The 23104-nt window shown below is 43.6% G+C and overlaps 22 non-coding genes across 22 annotated transcripts; all 22 read left to right on the top strand.

The window, feature by feature from the left end:
* The first annotated feature begins 111 nt into the window (after positions 1 to 111).
* Positions 112 to 184, top strand: trnar-ucu (transfer RNA arginine (anticodon UCU)). Its single transcript has one exon. It is a non-coding gene; the product is annotated as a tRNA-Arg (tRNA).
* Positions 185 to 1213: 1029 nt separating this feature from the next.
* On the top strand, positions 1214 to 1286 carry trnar-ucu (transfer RNA arginine (anticodon UCU)). The gene has a single exon. It is a non-coding gene; the product is annotated as a tRNA-Arg (tRNA).
* A 1029-nt stretch (positions 1287 to 2315) lies between these two features.
* On the top strand, positions 2316 to 2388 carry trnar-ucu (transfer RNA arginine (anticodon UCU)). The gene has a single exon. It is a non-coding gene; the product is annotated as a tRNA-Arg (tRNA).
* Positions 2389 to 3418: 1030 nt separating this feature from the next.
* Positions 3419 to 3491, top strand: trnar-ucu (transfer RNA arginine (anticodon UCU)). The gene has a single exon. It is a non-coding gene; the product is annotated as a tRNA-Arg (tRNA).
* Positions 3492 to 4520: 1029 nt separating this feature from the next.
* trnar-ucu (transfer RNA arginine (anticodon UCU)) lies at positions 4521 to 4593 on the top strand. Its single transcript has one exon. It is a non-coding gene; the product is annotated as a tRNA-Arg (tRNA).
* Positions 4594 to 5622: 1029 nt separating this feature from the next.
* On the top strand, positions 5623 to 5695 carry trnar-ucu (transfer RNA arginine (anticodon UCU)). Its single transcript has one exon. It is a non-coding gene; the product is annotated as a tRNA-Arg (tRNA).
* A 1029-nt stretch (positions 5696 to 6724) lies between these two features.
* Positions 6725 to 6797, top strand: trnar-ucu (transfer RNA arginine (anticodon UCU)). The gene has a single exon. It is a non-coding gene; the product is annotated as a tRNA-Arg (tRNA).
* Positions 6798 to 7817: 1020 nt separating this feature from the next.
* On the top strand, positions 7818 to 7890 carry trnar-ucu (transfer RNA arginine (anticodon UCU)). Its single transcript has one exon. It is a non-coding gene; the product is annotated as a tRNA-Arg (tRNA).
* A 1034-nt stretch (positions 7891 to 8924) lies between these two features.
* trnar-ucu (transfer RNA arginine (anticodon UCU)) lies at positions 8925 to 8997 on the top strand. The gene has a single exon. It is a non-coding gene; the product is annotated as a tRNA-Arg (tRNA).
* A 1029-nt stretch (positions 8998 to 10026) lies between these two features.
* Positions 10027 to 10099, top strand: trnar-ucu (transfer RNA arginine (anticodon UCU)). The gene has a single exon. It is a non-coding gene; the product is annotated as a tRNA-Arg (tRNA).
* A 1029-nt stretch (positions 10100 to 11128) lies between these two features.
* trnar-ucu (transfer RNA arginine (anticodon UCU)) lies at positions 11129 to 11201 on the top strand. Its single transcript has one exon. It is a non-coding gene; the product is annotated as a tRNA-Arg (tRNA).
* A 1029-nt stretch (positions 11202 to 12230) lies between these two features.
* trnar-ucu (transfer RNA arginine (anticodon UCU)) lies at positions 12231 to 12303 on the top strand. Its single transcript has one exon. It is a non-coding gene; the product is annotated as a tRNA-Arg (tRNA).
* Positions 12304 to 13333: 1030 nt separating this feature from the next.
* Positions 13334 to 13406, top strand: trnar-ucu (transfer RNA arginine (anticodon UCU)). The gene has a single exon. It is a non-coding gene; the product is annotated as a tRNA-Arg (tRNA).
* Positions 13407 to 14435: 1029 nt separating this feature from the next.
* trnar-ucu (transfer RNA arginine (anticodon UCU)) lies at positions 14436 to 14508 on the top strand. Its single transcript has one exon. It is a non-coding gene; the product is annotated as a tRNA-Arg (tRNA).
* A 1029-nt stretch (positions 14509 to 15537) lies between these two features.
* trnar-ucu (transfer RNA arginine (anticodon UCU)) lies at positions 15538 to 15610 on the top strand. Its single transcript has one exon. It is a non-coding gene; the product is annotated as a tRNA-Arg (tRNA).
* A 1032-nt stretch (positions 15611 to 16642) lies between these two features.
* Positions 16643 to 16715, top strand: trnar-ucu (transfer RNA arginine (anticodon UCU)). The gene has a single exon. It is a non-coding gene; the product is annotated as a tRNA-Arg (tRNA).
* Positions 16716 to 18026: 1311 nt separating this feature from the next.
* Positions 18027 to 18099, top strand: trnar-ucu (transfer RNA arginine (anticodon UCU)). Its single transcript has one exon. It is a non-coding gene; the product is annotated as a tRNA-Arg (tRNA).
* A 787-nt stretch (positions 18100 to 18886) lies between these two features.
* trnar-ccu (transfer RNA arginine (anticodon CCU)) lies at positions 18887 to 18959 on the top strand. The gene has a single exon. It is a non-coding gene; the product is annotated as a tRNA-Arg (tRNA).
* A 521-nt stretch (positions 18960 to 19480) lies between these two features.
* On the top strand, positions 19481 to 19553 carry trnar-ccu (transfer RNA arginine (anticodon CCU)). The gene has a single exon. It is a non-coding gene; the product is annotated as a tRNA-Arg (tRNA).
* A 1043-nt stretch (positions 19554 to 20596) lies between these two features.
* Positions 20597 to 20669, top strand: trnar-ucu (transfer RNA arginine (anticodon UCU)). The gene has a single exon. It is a non-coding gene; the product is annotated as a tRNA-Arg (tRNA).
* A 1028-nt stretch (positions 20670 to 21697) lies between these two features.
* trnar-ucu (transfer RNA arginine (anticodon UCU)) lies at positions 21698 to 21770 on the top strand. The gene has a single exon. It is a non-coding gene; the product is annotated as a tRNA-Arg (tRNA).
* Positions 21771 to 22799: 1029 nt separating this feature from the next.
* On the top strand, positions 22800 to 22872 carry trnar-ucu (transfer RNA arginine (anticodon UCU)). The gene has a single exon. It is a non-coding gene; the product is annotated as a tRNA-Arg (tRNA).
* The last annotated feature ends 232 nt before the right edge of the window (positions 22873 to 23104 follow it).

The following is a 23104-nucleotide window of genomic DNA, read 5'->3' as shown; positions in this document are numbered from 1 at the left end:
TTTGTATAGGTCACACTGATTACAGAGGCGCAGCGGAGGCGTGATGGCCCCGTAACCCAGAGGTCGATGGATCGAAATCACTCTCTGCTATCAAGGTAGGTTTTGGCAAGTACCCCAGTGGCCTAATGGATAAGGCACTGGCCTTCTAAGCCAGGGATTGTGGGTTCGAGTCCCATTTGGGGTGGATGAAGGCAGTTTGCGAAAGAAGAAGAGAGTTCATGTAACAAAGATGTTGAAGCCATTGTATTTCTGGAAATGAAGTGCAAATAGGGATTAAAAAAAGGATACTTTCATGGGCATCTCTCTGTGCCCTTCGTGATTCTTTTTTTTATCTGCTTCTATCAGTTCGTATAGATCATGCTGATCACACAGTGCCACAGTGGCCTAAGAAACTGGACTCCTAATCCATGTATTGTGAGTTCAAGTATTATTTTGGGGTGCCTTAAAGTGGAGTGATGAAGTAGAAGTATGCTGGGCAGTTAACCCAGTGATTTATGGATCGAAACCATCCTCTTCTATCCAGTTTGTTTTCAGCAAACAGAAATATAAAAACTGCCATAACCCAGAGGTCGATGGATGCCTAAAAAACTGACCTCCCAAGCCAGAGATTGTGAGTTTAAGTCTTCTCAGGGGTGGCTGAAAACAGAGTGTCCCAGCGGAAGCATGCTGGGCCCATAACCAAGAGGTCTATGGATGGAAACCATCCTCTGCTAACAATATTTATTTTTAGATATTAATTGCAACCAGCGATCAAAAAAAGCTAAATATCATGGGCATGTCTCAGTGCCCTTCGTCATTAAATTGTTTTACTGTTTCTATCAGTTCGTATAGGTCATGCTGATTACACCATGCCCCAGTGGCCTAAAAAACTGGCCTCCCAAGCCAGGGATTATGAGTATAAGTCTTATCAGTGGCGGATGAAAGCAGAGTGTCCCAGCGGAAGCGTGCTTTGCCCCTAACCCAGAGGTCTATGGATCGAAACCATCCTCTGCAATCCATTTTTATTTTTATAAATGAATTGCAAACATAAATAAAAAATAGCATAATTTCATGGGCATGTCTCAGTTCCCTCTGTGATTCTTTGTTTGACTGCTTCTGTCAGTTTGTATAGGTCACACTGATTACAGAGGCGCAGCGGAAGCGTGATGGCCCCGTAACCCAGAGGTCGATGGATCGAAATCACTCTCTGCTATCAAGGTAGGTTTTGGCAAGTACCCCAGTGGCCTAATGGATAAGGCACTGGCCTTCTAAGCCAGGGATTGTGGGTTCGAGTCCCATTTGGGGTGGATGAAGGCAGTTTGGGAAAGAAGAAGAGAGTTCATGTAACAAAGATGTTGAAGCCATTGTATTTTTAGAAATGAAGTGCAAATAGGGATTAAAAAAGGATACTTTCATGGGCATCTCTCTGTGCCCTTCGTGATTCTTTTTTTTTATCTGCTTCTATCAGTTCGTATAGGTCATGCTGATCACACAGTGCCACAGTGGCCTAAGAAACTGGCCTCCTAATCCATGTATTGTGAGTTCAAGTATTATTTTGGGGTGCCTTAAAGTGGAGTGATGAAGTGGAAGTATGCTGGGCAGTTAACCCAGTGATTTATGGATCGAAACCATCCTCTTCTATCCAGTTTGTTTTCAGCAAACAGAAATATAAAAACTGCCATAACCCAGAGGTCGATGGATGCCTAAAAAACTGACCTCCCAAGCCAGAGATTGTGAGTTTAAGTCTTCTCAGGGGTGGCTGAAAACAGAGTGTCCCAGCGGAAGCATGCTGGGCCCATAACCCAGAGGTCTATGGATGGAAACCATCCTCTGCTAACAATCTTTATTTTTAGAAATTAATTGCAACCAGCGATCAAAAAAAGCTAAATATCATGGGCATGTCTCAGTGTCCTTCGTCATTCTAATTTTTTACTGTTTCTATCAGTTCGTATAGGTCATGCTGATTACACCATGCCCCAGTGGCCTAAAAAACTGGCCTCCCAAGCCAGGGATTGTGAGTGTAAGTCTTATCAGTGGCGGATGAAAGCAGAGTGTCCCAGCGGAAGCGTGCTGGGCCCCTAACCCAGAGGTCTATGGATCGAAACCATCCTCTGCAATCCATTTTTATTTTTAGAAATGAATTGCAAACATAAATAAAAAATAGCATAATTTCATGGGCATGTCTCAGTTCCCTCTGTGATTCTTTGTTTGACTGCTTCTGTCAGTTTGTATAGGTCACACTGATTACAGAGGCGCAGCGGAAGCGTGATGGCCCCGTAACCCAGAGGTCGATGGATCGAAATCACTCTCTGCTATCAAGGTAGGTTTTGGCAAGTACCCCAGTGGCCTAATGGATAAGGCACTGGCCTTCTAAGCCAGGGATTGTGGGTTCGAGTCCCATTTGGGGTGGATGAAGGCAGTTTGGGAAAGAAGAAGAGAGTTCATGTAACAAAGATGTTGAAGCCATTGTATTTTTGGAAATGAAGTGCAAATAGGGATTAAAAAAAGGATACTTTCATGGGCATCTCTCTGTGCCCTTCGTGATTCTTTTTTTTTATCTGCTTCTATCAGTTCGTATAGGTCATGCTGATCACACAGTGCCACAGTGGCCTAAGACACTGGACTCCTAATCCATGTATTGTGAGTTCAAGTATTATTTTGGGGTGCCTTAAAGTGGAGTGATGAAGTGGAAGTATGCTGGGCAGTTAACCCAGTGATTTATGGATCGAAACCATCCTCTTCTATCCAGTTTGTTTTCAGCAAACAGAAATATAAAAACTGCCATAACCCAGAGGTCGATGGATGCCTAAAAAACTGACCTCCCAAGCCAGAGATTGTGAGTTTAAGTCTTCTCAGGGGTGGCTGAAAACAGAGTGTCCCAGCGGAAGCATGCTGGGCCCATAACCCAGAGGTCTATGGATGGAAACCATCCTCTGCTAACAATCTTTATTTTTAGAAATTAATTGCAACCAGCGATTAAAAAAAGCTAAGTATCATGGTCATGTCTCAGTGTCCTTCGTCATTCTAATTTTTTACTGTTTCTATCAGTTCGTATAGGTCATGCTGATTACACCATGCCCCAGTGGCCTAAAAAACTGGCCTCCCAAGCCAGGGATTGTGAGTGTAAGTCTTATCAGTGGCGGATGAAAGCAGAGTGTCCCAGCGGAAGCGTGCTGGGCCCATAACCCAGAGGTCTATGGATCGAAACCATCCTCTGCAATCCATTTTTATTTTTAGAAATGAATTGCAACCATAAATAAAAAATTGCATAATTTCATGGGCATGTCTCAGTTCCCTCTGTGATTCTTTGTTTGACTGCTTCTGTCAGTTTGTATAGGTCACACTGATTACAGAGGCGCAGCGGAAGCGTGATGGCCCCGTAACCCAGAGGTCGATGGATTGAAATCACTCTCTGCTATCAAGGTAGGTTTTGGCAAGTACCCCAGTGGCCTAATGGATAAGACACTGGCCTTCTAAGCCAGGGATTGTGGGTTCGAGTCCCATCTGGGGTGGATGAAGGCAGTTTGGGAAAGAAGAAGAGAGTTCATGTAACAAAGATGTTGAAGCCATGGTATTTTTAGAAATGAAGCACAAATAGGGATTAAAAAAAGGATACTTTCATGGGCATCTCTCTGTGCCCTTCGTGATTCTTTTTTTTATCTGCTTCTATCAGTTCGTATAGGTCATGCTGATCACACAGTGCCACAGTGGCCTAAGAAACTGGACTCCTAATCCATGTATTGTGAGTTCAAGTATTATTTTGGGGTGCCTTCAAGTGGAGTGATGAAGTGGAAGTATGCTGGGCAGTTAACCCAGTGATTTATGGATCGAAACCATCCTCTTCTATCCAGTTTGTTTTCAGCAAACAGAAATATAAAAACTGCCATAACCCAGAGGTCGATGGATGCCTAAAAAACTGACCTCCCAAGCCAGAGATTGTGAGTTTAAGTCTTCTCAGGGGTGGCTGAAAACAGAGTGTCCCAGCGGAAGCATGCTGGGCCCATAACCCAGAGGTCTATGGATGGAAACCATCCTCTGCTAACAATCTTTATTTTTAGAAATTAATTGCAACCAGCGATCAAAAAAAGCTAAATATCATGGGCATGTCTCAGTGCCCTTCGTCATTCAATTTTTTTACTGTTTCTATCAGTTCGTATAGGTCATGCTGATTACACCATGCCCCAGTGGCCTACAAAACTGGCCTCCCAAGCCAGGGATTGTGAGTGTAAGTCTTATCAGTGGCGGATGAAAGCAGAGTGTCCCAGCGGAAGCGTGCTGGGCCCATAACCCAGAGGTCTATGGATCGAAACCATCCTCTGCAATCCATTTTTATTTTTAGAAATGAATTGCAACCATAAATAAAAAATTGCATAATTTCATGGGCATGTCTCAGTTCCCTCTGTGATTCTTTGTTTGACTGCTTCTGTCAGTTTGTATAGGTCACACTGATTACAGAGGCGCAGCGGAAGCGTGATGGCCCCGTAACCCAGAGGTCGATGGATTGAAATCACTCTCTGCTATCAAGGTAGGTTTTGGCAAGTACCCCAGTGGCCTAATGGATAAGGCACTGGCCTTCTAAGCCAGGGATTGTGGGTTTGAGTCCCATCTGGGGTGGATGAAGGCTGTTTGGGAAAGAAGAAGAGAGTTCATGTAACAAAGATGTTGAAGCCATTGTATTTTTAGAAATGAAGCACAAATAGGGATTAAAAAAAGGATACTTTCATGGGCATCTCTCTGTGCCCTTCGTGATTCTTTTTTTTATCTGCTTCTATCAGTTCGTATAGATCATGCTGATCACACAGTGCCACAGTGGCCTAAGAAACTGGCCTCCTAATCCATGTATTGTGAGTTCAAGTATTATTTTGGGGTGCCTTAAAGTGGAGTGATGAAGTGGAAGTATGCTGGGCAGTTAACCCAGTGATTTATGGATCGAAACCATCCTCTTCTATCCAGTTTGTTTTCAGCAAACAGAAATATAAAAACTGCCATAACCCAGAGGTCGATGGATGCCTAAAAAACTGACCTCCCAAGCCAGAGATTGTGAGTTTAAGTCTTCTCAGGGGTGGCTGAAAACAGAGTGTCCCAGCGGAAGCATGCTGGGCCCATAACCCAGAGGTCTATGGATGGAAACCATCCTCTGCTAACAATCTTTATTTTTAGAAATTAATTGCAACCAGCGATCAAAAAAAGCTAAATATCATGGGCATGTCTCAGTGTCCTTCGTCATTCTAATTTTTTACTGTTTCTATCAGTTCGTATAGGTCATGCTGATTACACCATGCCCCAGTGGCCTAAAAAACTGGCCTCCCAAGCCAGGGATTGTGAGTGTAAGTCTTATCAGTGGCGGATGAAAGCAGAGTGTCCCAGCGGAAGCGTGCTGGGCCCATAACCCAGAGGTCTATGGATCGAAACCATCCTCTGCAATCCATTTTTATTTTTAGAAATGAATTGCAACCAAAAATAAAAAATTGCATAATTTCATGGGCATGTCTCAGTTCCCTCTGTGATTCTTTGTTTGACTGCTTCTGTCAGTTTGTATAGGTCACACTGATTACAGAGGCGCAGCGGAAGCGTGATGGCCCCGTAACCCAGAGGTCGATGGATTGAAATCACTCTCTGCTATCAAGGTAGGTTTTGGCAAGTACCCCAGTGGCCTAATGGATAAGGCACTGGCATTCTAAGCCAGGGATTGTGGGTTCGAGTCCCATCTGGGGTGGATGAAGGCAGTTTGGGAAAGAAGAAGAGAGTTCATGTAACAAAGATGTTGAAGCCATGGTATTTTTAGAAATGAAGCACAAATAGGGATTAAAAAAAGGATACTTTCATGGGCATCTCTCTGTGCCCTTCGTGATTCTTTTTTTTATCTGCTTCTATCAGTTCGTATAGGTCATGCTGATCACACAGTGCCACAGTGGCCTAAGAAACTGGCCTCCTAATCCATGTATTGTGAGTTCAAGTATTATTTTGGGGTGCCTTAAAGTGGAGTGATAAAGTGGAAGTATGCTGGGCAGTTAACCCAGTGATTTATGGATCGAAACCATCCTCTTCTATCCAGTTTGTTTTCAGCAAACAGAAATATAAAAACTGCCATAACCCAGAGGTCGATGGATGCCTAAAAAACTGACCTCCCAAGCCAGAGATTGTGAGTTTAAGTCTTCTCAGGGGTGGCTGAAAACAGAGTGTCCCAGCGGAAGCATGCTGGGCCCATAACCCAGAGGTCTATGGATGGAAACCATCCTCTGCTAACAATCTTCATTTTTAGAAATTAATTGCAACCAGCGATCAAAAAAAGCTAAATATCATGGGCATTTCTCAGTGTCCTTCGTCATTCTAATTTTTTACTGTTTCTATCAGTTCGTATAGGTCATGCTGATTACACCACGCCCCAGTGGCCTAAAAAACTGGCCTCCCAAGCAAGGGTTTGTGAGTGTAAGTCTTATCAGTGGCGGATGAAAGCAGAGTGTCCCAGCGGAAGCGAGCTGGGCCCATAACCCAGAGGTCTATGGATCGAAACCATCCTCTGCAATCCATTTTCATTTTTAGAAATGAATTGCAACCATAAATAAAAAATAGCATAATTTCATGGGCATGTCTCAGTTCCCTCTGTGATTCTTTGTTTGACTGCTTCTGTCAGTTTGTATAGGTCACACTGATTACAGAGGCGCAGCAGAAGTGTGATGGCCCCGTAACCCAGATGTCGATGGATCGAAATCACTCTCTGCTATCAAGGTAGTTTTTGGCAAGTACCCCAGTGGCCTAATGGATAAGGCACTGGCCTTCTAAGCCAGGGATTGTGGGTTTGAGTCCCATCTGGGGTGGATGAAGGCAGTTTGGGAAAGAAGAAGAGAGTTCATGTAACAAAGATGTTGAAGCCATTTTATTTTTAGAAATGAAGTGCAAATAGGGATTAAAAAAAGGATACTTTCATGGGCATCTCTCTGTGCCTTCGTGATTCTTTTTTTTATCTGCTTCTATCAGTTCGTATAGGTCATGCTGATCACACAGTGCCACAGTGGCCTAAGACACTGGACTCCTAATCCATGTATTGTGAGTTCAAGTATTATTTTGGGGTGCCTTAAAGTGGAGTGATGAAGTGGAAGTATGCTGGGCAGTTAACCCAGTGATTTATGGATCGAAACCATCCTCTTCTATCCAGTTTGTTTTCAGCAAACAGAAATATAAAAACTGCCATAACCCAGAGGTCGATGGATGCCTAAAAAACTGACCTCCCAAGCCAGAGATTGTGAGTTTAAGTCTTCTCAGGGGTGGCTGAAAACAGAGTGTCCCAGCGGAAGCATGCTGGGCCCATTACCCAGAGGTCTATGGATGGAAACCATCCTCTGCTAACAATATTTATTTTTAGAAATTAATTGCAACCAGCGATCAAAAAAAGCTAAATATCATGGGCATTTCTCAGTGTCCTTCGTCATTCTAATTTTTTACTGTTTCTATCAGTTCGTATAGGTCATGCTGATTACACCACGCCCCAGTGGCCTAAAAAACTGGCCTCCCAAGCCAGGGATTGTGAGTGTAAGTCTTATCAGTGGCGGATGAAAGCAGAGTGTCCCAGCGGAAGCGTGCTGGGCCCATAACCCAGACGTCTATGGATCGAAACCATCCTCTGCAATCCATTTTCATTTTTAGAAATGAATTGCAACCATAAATAAAAAATAGCATAATTTCATGGGCATGTCTCAGTTCCCTCTGTGATTCTTTGTTTGACTGCTTCTGTCAGTTTGTATAGGTCACACTGATTACAGAGGCGCAGCAGAAGCGTGATGGCCCCGTAACCCAGATGTCGATGGATCGAAATCACTCTGTGCTAGGTTTTGGCAAGTACCCCAGTGGCCTAATGGATAAGGCACTGGCCTTCTAAGCCAGAGATTGTGGGTTCGAGTCCCATCTGGGGAGGATGAAGGCAGTTTGGGAAAGAAAGAAGAAGAGAGTTCATGTAACAAAGATGTTGAAGCCATTGTATTTTTAGAAATGAAGTACAAATAGGGATTAAAAAAAGGATGCTTTCATGGGCATCTCTCTGTGCCTTTCGTGATTCTTTTTTTTTATCTGCTTCTATCAGTTCGTATAGGTCATGCTGATCACACAGTGCCACAGTGGCCTAAGACACTGGCCTCCTAATCCATGTATTGTGAGTTCAAGTATTATTTTGGGGTGTCTTAAAGTGGAGTGATGAAGTGGAAGTATGCTGGGCAGTTAACCCAGTGATTTATGGATCGAAACCATCCTCTTCTATCCAGTTTGTTTTCAGCAAACAGAAATATAAAAACTGCCATAACCCAGAGGTCGATGGATGCCTAAAAAACTGACCTCCCAAGCCAGAGATTGTGAGTTTAAGTCTTCTCAGGGGTGGCTGAAAACAGAGTGTCCCAGCGGAAGCATGCTGGGCCCATAACCCAGAGGTCTATGGATGGAAACCATCCTCTGCTAACAATCTTTATTTTTAGAAATTAATTGCAACCAGCGATCAAAAAAAGCTAAATATAATGGGCATGTCTCCGTGTCCTTCGTCATTCTAATTTTTTACTGTTTCTATCAGTTCGTATAGGTCATGCTGATTACACCATGCCCCAGTGGCCTAAAAAACTGGCCTCCCAAGCCAGGGATTGTGAGTGTAAGTCTTATCAGTGGCGGATGAAAGCAGAGTGTCCCAGCGGAAGCGTGCTGGGCCCATAACCCAGAGGTCTATGGATCGAAACCATCCTCTGCAATCCATTTTTATTTTTAGAAATGAATTGCAACCATAAATAAAAAATTGCATAATTTCATGGGCATGTCTCAGTTCCCTCTGTGATTCTTTGTTTGACTGCTTCTGTCAGTTTGTATAGGTCACACTGATTACAGAGGCGCAGCGGAAGCGTGATGGCCCCGTAACCCAGAGGTCGATGGATTGAAATCACTCTCTGCTATCAAGGTAGGTTTTGGCAAGTACCCCAGTGGCCTAATGGATAAGGCACTGGCCTTCTAAGCCAGGGATTGTGGGTTCGAGTCCCATCTGGGGTGGATGAAGGCAGTTTGGGAAAGAAGAAGAGAGTTCATGTAACAAAGATGTTGAAGCCATTGTATTTTTAGAAATGAAGCACAAATAGGGATTAAAAAAAGGATACTTTCATGGGAATCTCTCTGTGCCCTTCGTGATTCTTTTTTTTATCTGCTTCTATCAGTTCGTATAGGTCATGCTGATCACACAGTGCCACAGTGGCCTAAGAAACTGGCCTCCTAATCCATGTATTGTGAGTTCAAGTATTATTTTGGGGTGCCTTAAAGTGGAGTGATGAAGTGGAAGTATGCTGGGCAGTTAACCCAGTGATTTATGGATTGAAACCATCCTCTTCTATCCAGTTTGTTTTCAGCAAACAGAAATATAAAAACTGCCATAACCCAGAGGTCGATGGATGCCTAAAAAACTGACCTCCCAAGCCAGAGATTGTGAGTTTAAGTCTTCTCAGGGGTGGCTGAAAACAGAGTGTCCCAGCGGAAGCATGCTGGGCCCATAACCCAGAGGTCTATGGATGGAAACCATCCTCTGCTAACAATCTTTATTTTTAGAAATTAATTGCAACCAGCGATCAAAAAAAGCTAAATATCATGGGCATTTCTCAGTGTCCTTCGTCATTCTAATTTTTTACTGTTTCTATCAGTTCGTATAGGTCATGCTGATTACACCACGCCCCAGTGGCCTAAAAAACTGGCCTCCCAAGCCAGGGATTGTGAGTGTAAGTCTTATCAGTGGCGGATGAAAGCAGAGTGTCCCAGCGGAAGCGTGCTGGGCCCATAACCCAGAGGTCTATGGATCGAAACCATCCTCTGCAATCCATTTTCATTTTTAGAAATGAATTGCAACCATAAATAAAAAATAGCATAATTTCATGGGCATGTCTCAGTTCCCTCTGTGATTCTTTGTTTGACTGCTTCTGTCAGTTTGTATAGGTCACACTGATTACAGAGGCGCAGCAGAAGCGTGATGGCCCCGTAACCCAGATGTCGATGGATCGAAATCACTCTCTGCTATCAAGGTAGTTTTTGGCAAGTACCCCAGTGGCCTAATGGATAAGGCACTGGCCTTCTAAGCCAGGGATTGTGGGTTCGAGTCCCATCTGGGGTGGATGAAGGCAGTTTGGGAAAGAAGAAGAGAGTTCATGTAACAAAGATGTTGAAGCCATTGTATTTTTAGAAATGAAGCACAAATAGGGATTAAAAAAAGGATACTTTCATGGGCATCTCTCTGTGCCCTTCGTGATTCTTTTTTTTATCTGCTTCTATCAGTTCGTATAGGTCATGCTGATCACACAGTGCCACAGTGGCCTAAGAAACTGGCCTCCTAATCCATGTATTGTGAGTTCAAGTATTATTTTGGGGTGCCTTAAAGTGGAGTGATGAAGTGGAAGTATGCTGGGCAGTTAACCCAGTGATTTATGGATCGAAACCATCCTCTTCTATCCAGTTTGTTTTCAGCAAACAGAAATATAAAAACTGCCATAACCCAGAGGTCGATGGATGCCTAAAAAACTGACCTCCCAAGCCAGAGATTGTGAGTTTAAGTCTTCTCAGGGGTGGCTGAAAACAGAGTGTCCCAGCGGAAGCATGCTGGGCCCATAACCCAGAGGTCTATGGATGGAAACCATCCTCTGCTAACAATCTTTATTTTTAGAAATTAATTGCAACCAGCGATCAAAAAAAGCTAAATATAATGGGCATGTCTCCGTGTCCTTCGTCATTCTAATTTTTTACTGTTTCTATCAGTTCGTATAGGTCATGCTGATTACACCATGCCCCAGTGGCCTAAAAAACTGGCCTCCCAAGCCAGGGATTGTGAGTGTAAGTCTTATCAGTGGCGGATGAAAGCAGAGTGTCCCAGCGGAAGCGTGCTGGGCCCATAACCCAAAGGTCTATGGATCGAAACCATCCTCTGCAATCCATTTTCATTTTTAGAAATGAATTGCAACCATAAATAAAAAATAGCATAATTTCATGGGCATGTCTCAGTTCCCTCTGTGATTCTTTGTTTGACTGCTTCTGTCAGTTTGTATAGGTCACACTGATTACAGAGGCGCAGCAGAAGCGTGATGGCCCCGTAACCCAGATGTCGATGGATCGAAATCACTCTCTGCTATCAAGGTAGTTTTTGGCAAGTACCCCAGTGGCCTAATGGATAAGGCACTGGCCTTCTAAGCCAGGGATTGTGGGTTCGAGTCCCATCTGGGGTGGATGAAGGCAGTTTGGGAAAGAAGAAGAGAGTTCATGTAACAAAGATGTTGAAGCCATTGTATTTTTAGAAATGAAGCACAAATAGGGATTAAAAAAAGGATACTTTCATGGGCATCTCTCTGTGCCCTTCGTGATTCTTTTTTTTATCTGCTTCTATCAGTTCGTATAGGTCATGCTGATCACACAGTGCCACAGTGGCCTAAGAAACTGGCCTCCTAATGCATGTATTGTGAGTTCAAGTATTATTTTGGGGTGCCTTAAAGTGGAGTGATGAAGTGGAAGTATGCTGGGCAGTTAACCCAGTGATTTATGGATCGAAACCATCCTCTTCTATCCAGTTTGTTTTCAGCAAACAGAAATATAAAAACTGCCATAACCCAGAGGTCGATGGATGCCTAAAAAACTGACCTCCCAAGCCAGAGATTGTGAGTTTAAGTCTTCTCAGGGGTGGCTGAAAACAGAGTGTCCCAGCGGAAGCATGCTGGGCCCATAACCCAGAGGTCTATGGATGGAAACCATCCTCTGCTAACAATCTTTATTTTTAGAAATTAATTGCAACCAGCGATCAAAAAAAGCTAAATATCATGGGCATTTCTCAGTGTCCTTCGTCATTCTAATTTTTTACTGTTTCTATCAGTTCGTATAGGTCATGCTGATTACACCACGCCCCAGTGGCCTAAAAAACTGGCCTCCCAAGCCAGGGATTGTGAGTGTAAGTCTTATCAGTGGCGGATGAAAGCAGAGTGTCCCAGCGGAAGCGTGCTGGGCCCATAACCCAGAGGTCTATGGATCGAAACCATCCTCTGCAATCCATTTTCATTTTTAGAAATGAATTGCAACCATAAATAAAAAATAGCATAATTTCATGGGCATGTCTCAGTTCCCTCTGTGATTCTTTGTTTGACTGCTTCTGTCAGTTTGTATAGGTCACACTGATTACAGAGGCGCAGCAGAAGCGTGATGGCCCCGTAACCCAGATGTCGATGGATCGAAATCACTCTCTGCTATCAAGGTAGGTTTTGGCAAGTACCCCAGTGGCCTAATGGATAAGGCACTGGCCTTCTAAGCCAGGGATTGTGGGTTCGAGTCCCATCTGGGGTGGATGAAGGCAGTTTGGGAAAGAAGAAGAGAGTTCATGTAACAAAGATGTTGAAGCCATTGTATTTTTAGAAATGAAGCACAAATAGGGATTAAAAAAAGGATACTTTCATGGGCATCTCTCTGTGCCCTTCGTGATTCTTTTTTTTATCTGCTTCTATCAGTTCGTATAGGTCATGCTGATCACACAGTGCCACAGTGGCCTAAGAAACTGGCCTCCTAATCCATGTATTGTGAGTTCAAGTATTATTTTGGGGTGCCTTAAAGTGGAGTGATGAAGTGGAAGTATGCTGGGCAGTTAACCCAGTGATTTATGGATCGAAACCATCCTCTTCTATCCAGTTTGTTTTCAGCAAACAGAAATATAAAAACTGCCATAACCCAGAGGTCGATGGATGCCTAAAAAAACTGACCTCCCAAGCCAGAGATTGTGAGTTTAAGTCTTCTCAGGGGTGGCTGAAAACAGAGTGTCCCAGTGGAAGCATGCTGGGCCCATAACCCAGAGGTCTATGGATGGAAACCATCCTCTGCTAACAATCTTTATTTTTAGAAATTAATTGCAACCAGCGATCAAAAAAAGCTAAATATCTTGGGCATGTCTCAGTGTCCTTGGTCATTCTAATTTATTACTGTTTCTATCAGTTCGTATAGGTCATGCTGATTACACCATGCCCCAGTGGCCTAAAAAACTGGCCTCCCAAGCCAGGGATTGTGAGTGTAAGTCTTATCAGTGGCGGATGAAAGCAGAGTGTCCCAGCGGAAGCGTGCTGGGCCCCTAACCCAGAGGTCTATGGATCGAAATCATCCTCTGCAATCCATTTTTATTTTTAGAAATGAATTGCAAACATAAATAAAAAATAGCATAATTTCATGGGCATGTCTCAGTTCCCTCTGTGATTCTTTGTTTGACTGCTTCTGTCAGTTTGTATAGGTCACACTGATTACAGAGGCGCAGCGGAAGCGTGATGGCCCCGTAACCCAGAGGTCGATGGATCGAAATCACTCTCTGCTATCAAGGTAAGTTTTGGCAAGTACCCCAGTGGCCTAATGGATAAGGCACTGGCCTTCTAAGCCAGGGATTGTGGGTTCGAGTCCCATCTGGGGTGGATAAAGGCAGTTTGGGAAAGAAGAAGAGAGTTCATGTAACAAAGATGTTGAAGCCATTGTATTTTTAGAAATGAAGTGCAAATAGGGATTAAAAAAGGATACTTTCATGGGCATCTCTCTGTGCCCTTCGTGATTCTTTTTTTTTATCTGCTTCTATCAGTTCGTATAGGTCATGCTGATCACACAGTGCCACAGTGGCCTAAGAAACTGGCCTCCTAATCCATGTATTGTGAGTTCAATTATTATTTTGGGGTGCCTTAAAGTGGAGTGATGAAGTGGAAGTATGCTGGGCAGTTAACCCAGTGATTTATGGATCGAAACCATCCTCTTCTATCCAGTTTGTTTTCAGCAAACAGAAATATAAAAACTGCCATAACCCAGAGGTCGATGGATGCCTAAAAAACTGACCTCCCAAGCCAGAGATTGTGAGTTTAAGTCTTCTCAGGGGTGGCTGAAAACAGAGTGTCCCAGCGGAAGCATGCTGGGCCCATAACCCAGAGGTCTATGGATGGAAACCATCCTCTGCTAACAATCTTTATTTTTAGAAATTAATTGCAACCAGCGATCAAAAAAAGCTAAATATCATGGGCATGTCTCAGTGTCCTTCGTCATTCTAATTTTTTACTGTTTCTATCAGTTCGTATAGGTCATGCTGATTACACCATGCCCCAGTGGCCTAAAAAACTGGCCTCCCAAGCCAGGGATTGTGAGTGTAAGTCTTATCAGTGGCGGATGAAAGCAGAGTGTCCCAGCGGAAGCGTGCTGGGCCCATATCCCAGAGGTCTATGGATCGAAACCATCCTCTGCAATCCATTTTTATTTTTAGAAATGAATTGCAAACATAAATAAAAAATAGCATAATTTCATGGGCATGTCTCAGATCCCTCTGTGATTCTTTGTTTGACTGCTTCTGTCAGTTTGTATAGGTCACACTGATTACAGAGGCGCAGCAGAAGCGTGATGGCCCTGTCACCCAGAGGTCGATGGATCGAAATCACTCTCTGCTATCAAGGTAAGTTTTGGCAAGTACCCCAGTGGCCTAATGGATAAGGCACTGGCCTTCTAAGCCAGGGATTGTGGGTTCGAGTCCCATCTGGGGTGGATGAAGGCAGTTTGGGAAAGAAGAAGAGAGTTCATGTAACAAAGATGTTGAAGCCATTGTATTTTTAGAAATGAAGTGCAAATAGGGATTAAAAAAAGGATACTTTCATGGGCATCTCTCTGTGCCCTTCGTGATTCTTTTTTTATCTGCTTCTATCAGTTCGTATAGGTCATGCTGATCACACAGTGCCACAGTGGCCTAAGATACTGGCCTACTAATCCATGTATTGTGAGTTCAAGTATTATTTTGGGGTGCCTTAAAGTGGAGTGATGAAGTGGAAGTATGCTGGGCAGTTAACCCAGTGATTTATGGATTGAAACCATCCTCTTCTATCCAGTTTGTTTTCAGCAAACAGAAATATAAAAACTGCCATAACCCAGAGGTCGATGGATGCCTAAAAAACTGACCTCCCAAGCCAGAGATTGTGAGTTTAAGTCTTCTCAGGGGTGGCTGAAAACAGAGTGTCCCAGCGGAAGCATGCTGGGCCCATAACCCAGAGGTCTATGGATGGAAACCATCCTCTGCTAACAATATTTATTTTTAGATATTAATTGCAACCAGCGATCAAAAAAAGCTAAATATCATGGGCATGTCTCAGTGCCCTTCGTCATTCAATTTTTTTTACTGTTTCTATCAGTTCGTATAGGTCATGCTGATTACACCATGCCCCAGTGGCTTAAAAAACTGGCCTCCCAAGCCAGGGATTGTGAGTGTAAGTCTTATCAGTGGCGGATGAAAGCAGAGTGTCCCAGCGGAAGCGTGCTGGGCCCCTAACCCAGAGGTCTATGTATCGAAACCATCCTCTGCAATCCATTTTTATTTTTAGAAATTAATTGCAAACATAAATAAAAAATAGCATAATTTCATGGGCATGTCTCAGTTCCCTCTGTGATTCTTTGTTTGACTGCTTCTGTCAGTTTGTATAGGTCACACTGATTACAGAGGCGCAGCGGAAGCGTGATGGCCCAGTAACCCAGATGTCGATGGATCGAAATCACTCTCTGCTATCAAGGTAGGTTTTGGCAAGTACCCCAGTGGCCTAATGGATAAGGCACTGGCCTTCTAAGCCAGGGATTGTGGGTTTGAGTCCCATCTGGGGTGGATGAAGGCGGTTTGGGAAAGAAGAAGAGAGTTCATGTAACTAAGATGTTGAAGCCATTATATTTTTAGAAATGAATTGCAAATAGGGATTAAAAAAAGGATACTTTCATGGGCATCTCTCTGTGCCCTTCGTGATTCTTTTTTTTTATCTGCTTCTATCAGTTCGTATAGGTCATGCTGATCACACAGTGCCACAGTGGCCTAAGAAACTGGCCTCCTAATGCATGTATTGTGAGTTCAAGTATTATTTTGGGGTGCCTTAAAGTGGAGTGATGAAGTGGAAGTATGCTGGGCAGTTAACCCAGTGATTTATGGATCGAAACCATCCTCTTCTATCCAGTTTGTTTTCAGCAAACAGAAATATAAAAACTGCCATAACCCAGAGGTCGATGAAATGCCTAAAAAACTGACCTCCCAAGCCAGAGATTGTGAGTTTAAGTCTTCTCAGGGGTGGCTGAAAACAGAGTGTCCCAGCGGAAGCATGCTGGGCCCATAACCCAGAGGTCTATGGATGGAAACCATCCTCTGCTAACAATATTTATTTTTAGATATTAATTGCAACCAGCGATCAAAAAAAGCTAAATATCATGGGCATGTCTCAGTGCCCTTCGTCATTCAATTTTTTTTACTGTTTCTATCAGTTCGTATAGGTCATGCTGATTACACCATGCCCCAGTGGCTTAAAAAACTGGCCTCCCAAGCCAGGGATTGTGAGTGTAAGTCTTATCAGTGGCGGATGAAAGCAGAGTGTCCCAGCGGAAGCGTGCTGGGCCCCTAACACAGAGGTCTATGGATCGAAACCATCCTCTGCAATCCATTTTTATTTTTAGAAATTAATTGCAAACATAAATAAAAAATAGCATAATTTCATGGGCATGTCTCAGTTCCCTCTGTGATTCTTTGTTTGACTGCTTCTGTCAGTTTGTATAGGTCACACTGATTACAGAGGCGCAGCGGAAGCGTGATGGCCCAGTAACCCAGATGTCGATGGATCGAAATCACTCTCTGCTATCAAGGTAGGTTTTGGCAAGTACCCCAGTGGCCTAATGGATAAGGCACTGGCCTTCTAAGCCAGGGATTGTGGGTTTGAGTCCCATCTGGGGTGGATGAAGGCGGTTTGGGAAAGAAGAAGAGAGTTCATGTAACTAAGATGTTGAAGCCATTATATTTTTAGAAATGAATTGCAAATAGGGATTAAAAAAAGGATACTTTCATGGGCATCTCTCTGTGCCCTTCGTGATTCTTTTTTTTATCTGCTTCTATCAGTTCGTATAGGTCATGCTGATCACACAGTGCCACAGTGGCCTAAGAAACTGGCCTCCTAATCCATGTATTGTGAGTTCAAGTATTATTTTGGGGTGCCTTAAAGTGGAGTGATGAAGTGGAAGTATGCTGGGCAGTTAACCCAGTGATTTATGGATCGAAACCATCCTCTTCTATCCAGTTTGTTTTCAGCAAACAGAAATATAAAAACTGCCATAACCCAGAGGTCGATGGATGCCTAAAAAACTGACCTCCCAAGCCAGAGATTGTGAGTTTAAGTCTTCTCAGGGGTGGCTGAAAACAGAGTGTCCCAGCGGAAGCATGCTGGGCCCATAACCCAGAGGTCTATGGATGGAAACCATCCTCTGCTAACAATATTTATTTTTAGATATTAATTGCAACCAGCGATCAAAAAAAGCTAAATATCATGGGCATGTCTCAGTGCCCTTCGTCATTCAATTTTTTTTACTGTTTCTATCAGTTCGTATAGGTCATGCTGATTACACCATGCCCCAGTGGCCTAAAAAACTGGCCTCCCAAGCCAGAGATTGTGAGTTTAAGTCTTCTCAGGGGTGGCTGAAAACAGAGTGTCCCAGCGGAAGCATGCTGGGCCCATAACCCAGAGGTCTATGGATGGAAACCATCCTCTGCTAACAATATTTATTTTTACATATTAATTGCAACCAGCGATCAAAAAAAGCTAAATATCATGGGCATGTCTCAGTGTCCTTCGTCATTCTAATTTTTTACTGTTTCTATCAGTTCGTATAGGTCATGCTGATTACACCATGCCCCAGTGGCCTAAAAAACTGGCCTCCCAAGCCAGGGGTTGTGAGTGTAAGTCTTATCAGTGGCGGATGAAAGCAGAGTGTCCCAGTGGAAGCGTGCTGGGCCCATATCCCAGAGGTCTATGGATCGAAACCATCCTCTGCAATCCATTTTTATTTTTAGAAATGAATTGCAAACATAAATAAAAAATAGCATAATTTCATGGGCATGTCTCAGTTCCCTCTGTGATTCTTTGTTTGACTGCTTCTGTCAGTTTGTATAGGTCACACTGATTACAGAGGCGCAGCGGAAGCGTGATGGCCCAGTAACCCAGATGTCGATGGATCGAAATCACTCTCTGCTATCAAGTTAAGTTTTGGCAAGTACCCCAGTGGCCTAATGGATAAGGCACTGGCCTTCTAAGCCAGGGATTGTGGGTTCGAGTCCCATCTGGGGTGGATAAAGGCAGTTTGGGAGAGAAGAAGAGAGTTCATGTAACAAAGATGTTGAAGCCATTGTATTTTTAGAAATGAAGTGCAAAATGGGATTAAAAAAAGGATACTTTCATGGGCATCTCTCTGTGCCCTTCATGATTGTTTTTTTTTATCTGCTTCTATCAGTTCGTATAGGTCATGCTGATCACACAGTGCCACAGTGGCCTAAGAAACTGGCCTCCTAATCCATGTATTGTGAGTTCAAGTATTATTTTGGGGTGCCTTAAAGTGGAGTGATGAAGTGGAAGTATGCTGGGCAGTTAACCCAGTGATTTATGGATCGAAACCATCCTCTTCTATCCAGTTTGTTTTCAGCAAACAGAAATATAAAAACTGCTAACTATCTTTATTTTTACAAATTAATTGCAATCAGCGTTCAAAAAAGCTAAATATCATGGGCATGTCTCAGTGCCGTAAGTGATTCTTTTTTTTTACTGTTTCTATCAGTTTGTATAGGTCATGCTATAACACCATGCCCCAGATGCCTAAAAAACTGGCCTCCCATGCCAGGGATTGTGAGTGTAAGTCTTGTCAGGGGCGGCTGCAGAGTTTCCCAGTGGAAGCGTGCTGGGCCCATAACCCAGAGGTCGATGGATGGAAACCATCCTCTGCTATCCAGTTTTATTTTTAGCAATGAAGTGCAAACATAAATGAAAAAAAGCATAATTTCATGGGCATTTCTCGTTGCCTTCCATTATATATTTTCCTTACTGCTTCTATCAGTTCGTATAGGTCATGCTTTATTCACAGTGCCCCAGTGGCCTAATGGATAAGGCACTGGCCTCCTAAGCCAGGGATTGAGGGTTCGAGTACCTTCTGGGGTGGGTTGAAGCAGAGCGGCGCTGTGGAAACGTGCTGGGCCCAGAGGTCGATGAACTGAAGCCATCCTCAGCTTGCAATTTTTATTTTTACAAATTAATTGCAACCAGCGATCAAAAAAAGCTAAATATCATGGGCTTGTCTCAGTGCCCTACGTGATTCTTTTTTTTACTGTTTCTTTAAGTTCGTATAGGTCATGCTATAACACCATGCCCCAGATGCCTAAAAAAATGGCCTCCCATGCCAGGGATTGTGAGTTTAAGTCTTGTCAGGGGTGGCTGAAAACAGTGTCCCAGCGGAAGTGTGCTGGGCCCATAACCCAGAGGTCTATGGATCGAAACCATCCAATGCAATCCATTTTTATTTTGAGAAATTAATTGCAACCATAAATAAAAAATAGCATAATTTCATGGGCATGACTCAGTGCCCTCTGTGATTCTTTGTTTGACTGCTTCTGTCAGTTTGTATAGGTCACACTGATTACAGAGGCGCAGCGGAAGCGTGATGGCCCCGTAAACTTCACAGTGCCCCAGTGGCCTAATGGATAAGGCACTGGCCTCCTAAGCCAGGGATTGAGGGTTCGAGTCCCTTCTGGGGTGGGTTGAAGCAGAGGGGCACTGTGGAAACGTGCTGGGCCCAGAGGTCGACGAACTGAAGCCATCTTCGGCTCGCAATTTTTATTTTTAGAAATTAATTGCAATCCATTTTTATTTTCAGAAATTAACTGCAACCAGGGATAAAAACAAGCATAATATCAATGGCATGTCTCAGTGCCCTCCGTGGGTTGAAGCAGAGTGGCGCTGCGGAAACGTGATGGGCCCAGAGGTTGATGGATGAAGCCATCCTCTGCTAACAATCTTTATTTTTTGAAATTAATGGCAACCAGCGATCAAAAAAAGCTAAATATCATGGGCATGTCTCAGTGCCCTTCGTCATTCTAATTTTTTACTGTTTCTATCAGTTCGTATAGGTCATGTTGATTACACCATGCCCCAGTGGCCTAAAAAACTGTCCTCCCAAGCCAGGGATTGTGAGTGTAAGTCTTATCAGTGGCGGATGAAAGCAGAGTGTCCCAGCGGAAGTGTGCTGGGCCCCTAACCCAGAGGTCTATGGATGGAAAACATCCTCTGCTAACAATCTTTATTTTTAGAAATGAATTGCAACCAGCGATCAAAAAAAGCTAAATATCATGGGCATGTCTCAGTGCCCTTCGTCATTCAAATTTTTTACTGTTTCTATCAGTTTGTATAGGTCATGCTGATTACATCATGCCCCAGTCACCTAAAAAACTGGCCTCCCAAGCCAGGGATTGTGAGTGCAAGTCTTATCAGTGGCGGATGAAAGCAGAGTGTCCCAGCTGAAGCGTGCTGGGCCCCTAACCCAGAGGTCTATGGATCGAAACTATCCTCTGCAATCCATTTTTATTTTTAGAAATTAATTGCAAACATAAATAAAAAATACCATAATTTCATGGGCATGTCTCAGTTCCCTCAGTTCCCTCTGTGATTCTTTGTTTGACTGCTTCTGTCAGTTTGTATAGGTCACACTGATTACAGAGGCGCAGCGGAAGCGTGATGGCCCCGTAACCCAGAGGTCGATGGATCGAAATCACTCTCTGCTATCAAGATCAGTTTTGGCAAGTACCCCAGTGGCCTAATGGATAAGGCACTGGCCTTCTAAGCCAGGGATTGTGGGTTCGAGTCCCATCTGGGGTGGATGAAGGCAGTTTGGGAAAGAAGAAGAGAGTTCATGTAACAAAGATGTTGAAGCCATCGTATTTTTAGAAATGAAGTGCAAATAGGGATTAAAAAAAGGATACTTTCATGGGCATCTCTCTGTGCCCTTCGTGATTCTTTTTTTTTATCTGCTTCTATCAGTTCGTATAGGTCATGCTGATCACACAGTGCCACAGTGGCCTAAGAAACTGGCCTCCTAATCCATGTATTGTGAGTTCAAGTATTATTTTGGGGTGCCTTAAAGTGGAGTGATGAAGTGGAAGTATGCTGGGCAGTTAACCCAGTGATTTATGGATTGAAACCATCCTCTTCTATCCAGTTTGTTTTCAGCAAACAGAAATATAAAAACTGCCATAACCAAGAGGTCGATGGATGCCTAAAAAACTGATCTCCCAAGCCAGAGATTGTGAGTTTAAGTCTTCTCAGGGGTGGCTGAAAACAGAGTGTCCCAGCGGAAGCATGCTGGGCCCATAACCCAGAGGTCTATGGATGGAAACCATCCTCTGCTAAAAATCTTTATTTTTAGAAATTAATTGCAACCAGCGATCAAAAAAAGCTAAATATCATGGGCATGTCTCAGTGCCCTTCGTCATTCAAATTTTTTACTGTTTCTATCAGTTCGTATAGGTCATGCTGATTACACCATGCCCCAGTGGCCTAAAAAACTGGCCTCCCAAGCCAGGGATTGTGAGTGTAAGTCTTATCAGTGGCGGATGAAAGCAGTGTCCCAGCGGAAGCGTGCTGGGCCCCTAACCCAGAGGTCTATGGATCGAAATCATCCTCTGCAATCCATTTTTATTTTTAGAAATTAATTGCAAACATAAATAAAAAATAGCATAATTTCATGGGCATGTCTCAGTTCCCTCTGTGATTCTTTGTTTGACTGCTTCTGTCAGTTTGTATAGGTCACACTGATTACAGAGGCGCAGCGGAAGCGTGATGGCCCCGTAACCCAGAGGTTGATGGATCGAAATCACTCTCTGCTATCATGATCAGTTTTGGCAAGTACCCCAGTGGCCTAATGGATAAGGCACTGGCCTTCTAAGCCAGGGATTGTGGGCTCGAGTCCCATCTGGGGTGGATGAAGGCAGTTTGGGAAAGAAGAAGAGAGTTCATGTAACAAAGATGTTGAATCCATCGTATTTTTAGAAATGAAGTGCAAATAGGGATTAAAAAAAGGATACTTTCATGGGCATCTCTCTGGGCCCTTCGTGATTGTTTTTTTTATCTGCTTCTATCAGTTCGTATAGGTCATGCTGATCACACAGTGCCACAGTGGCCTAAGAAACTGGCCTCCTAATCCATGTATTGTGAGTTCAAGTATTATTTTGGGGTGCCTTAAAGTGGAGTGATGAAGTGGAAGTATGCTGGGCAGTTAACCCAGTGATTTATGGATTGAAACCATCCTCTTCTATCCAGTTTGTTTTCAGCAAACAGAAAAATAAAAACTGCCATAACCCAGAGGTCGATGGATGCCTAAAAAACTGACCTCCCAAGCCAGAGATTGTGAGTTTAAGTCTTCTCAGGGGTGGCTGAAAACAGAGTGTCCCAGCGGAAGCATGCTGGACCCATAACCCAGAGGTCTATGGATGGAAACCATCCTCTGCTAAAAATCTTTATTTTTAGAAATTAATTGCAAACAGCGATCAAAAAAAGCTAAATATCATGGGCATGTCTCAGTGCCCTTCGTCATTCAAATTTTTTACTGTTTCTATCAGTTCGTATAGGTCATGCTGATTACACCATGCCCCAGTGGCCTAAAAAACTGGCCTCCCAAGCCAGGGATTGTGAGTGTAAGTCTTATCAGTGGCGGATGAAAGCAGAGTGTCCCAGCGGAAGCGTGCTGGGCCCCTAACCCAGAGGTCTATGGATCGAAACCATCCTCTGCAATCCATTTTTATTTTTAGAAATAAATTGCAACCATAAATAAAAAATAGCATAATTTCATGGGCATGTCTCAGTTCCCTCTGTGATTCTTTGTTTGACTGCTTCTGTCAGTTTGTATAGGTCACACTGATTACAGAGGCGCAGCGGAAGCGTGATGGCCCCGTAACCCAGAGGTCGATGGATCGAAATCACTCCCTGCTATCAAGGTAGGTTTTGGCAAGTACCCCAGTGGCCTAATGGATAAGGCACTGGCCTTCTAAGCCAGGGATTGTGGGTTCGAGTCCCATCTGGGGTGGATGAAGGCAGTTTGGGAAAGAAGAAGAGAGTTCATGTAACAAAGATGTTGAAGCCATCGTATTTTTAGAAATGAAGTGCAAATAGGGATTAAAAAAAGGATACTTTCATGGGCATCTCTCTGGGCCCTTCGTGATTGTTTTTTTATCTGCTTCTATCAGTTCGTATAGGTCATGCTGATCACACAGTGCCACAGTGGCCTAAGAAACTGGCCTCCTAATCCATGTATTGTG

Source organism: Salmo trutta, unplaced genomic scaffold (genome assembly GCF_901001165.1).
Source record: "Salmo trutta unplaced genomic scaffold, fSalTru1.1, whole genome shotgun sequence".
Taxonomy (NCBI): Eukaryota; Metazoa; Chordata; class Actinopteri; order Salmoniformes; family Salmonidae; genus Salmo; species Salmo trutta.
Note: the sequence above shows the minus strand (reverse complement) of the source record. Positions and strands in the feature narration are given on the sequence as shown.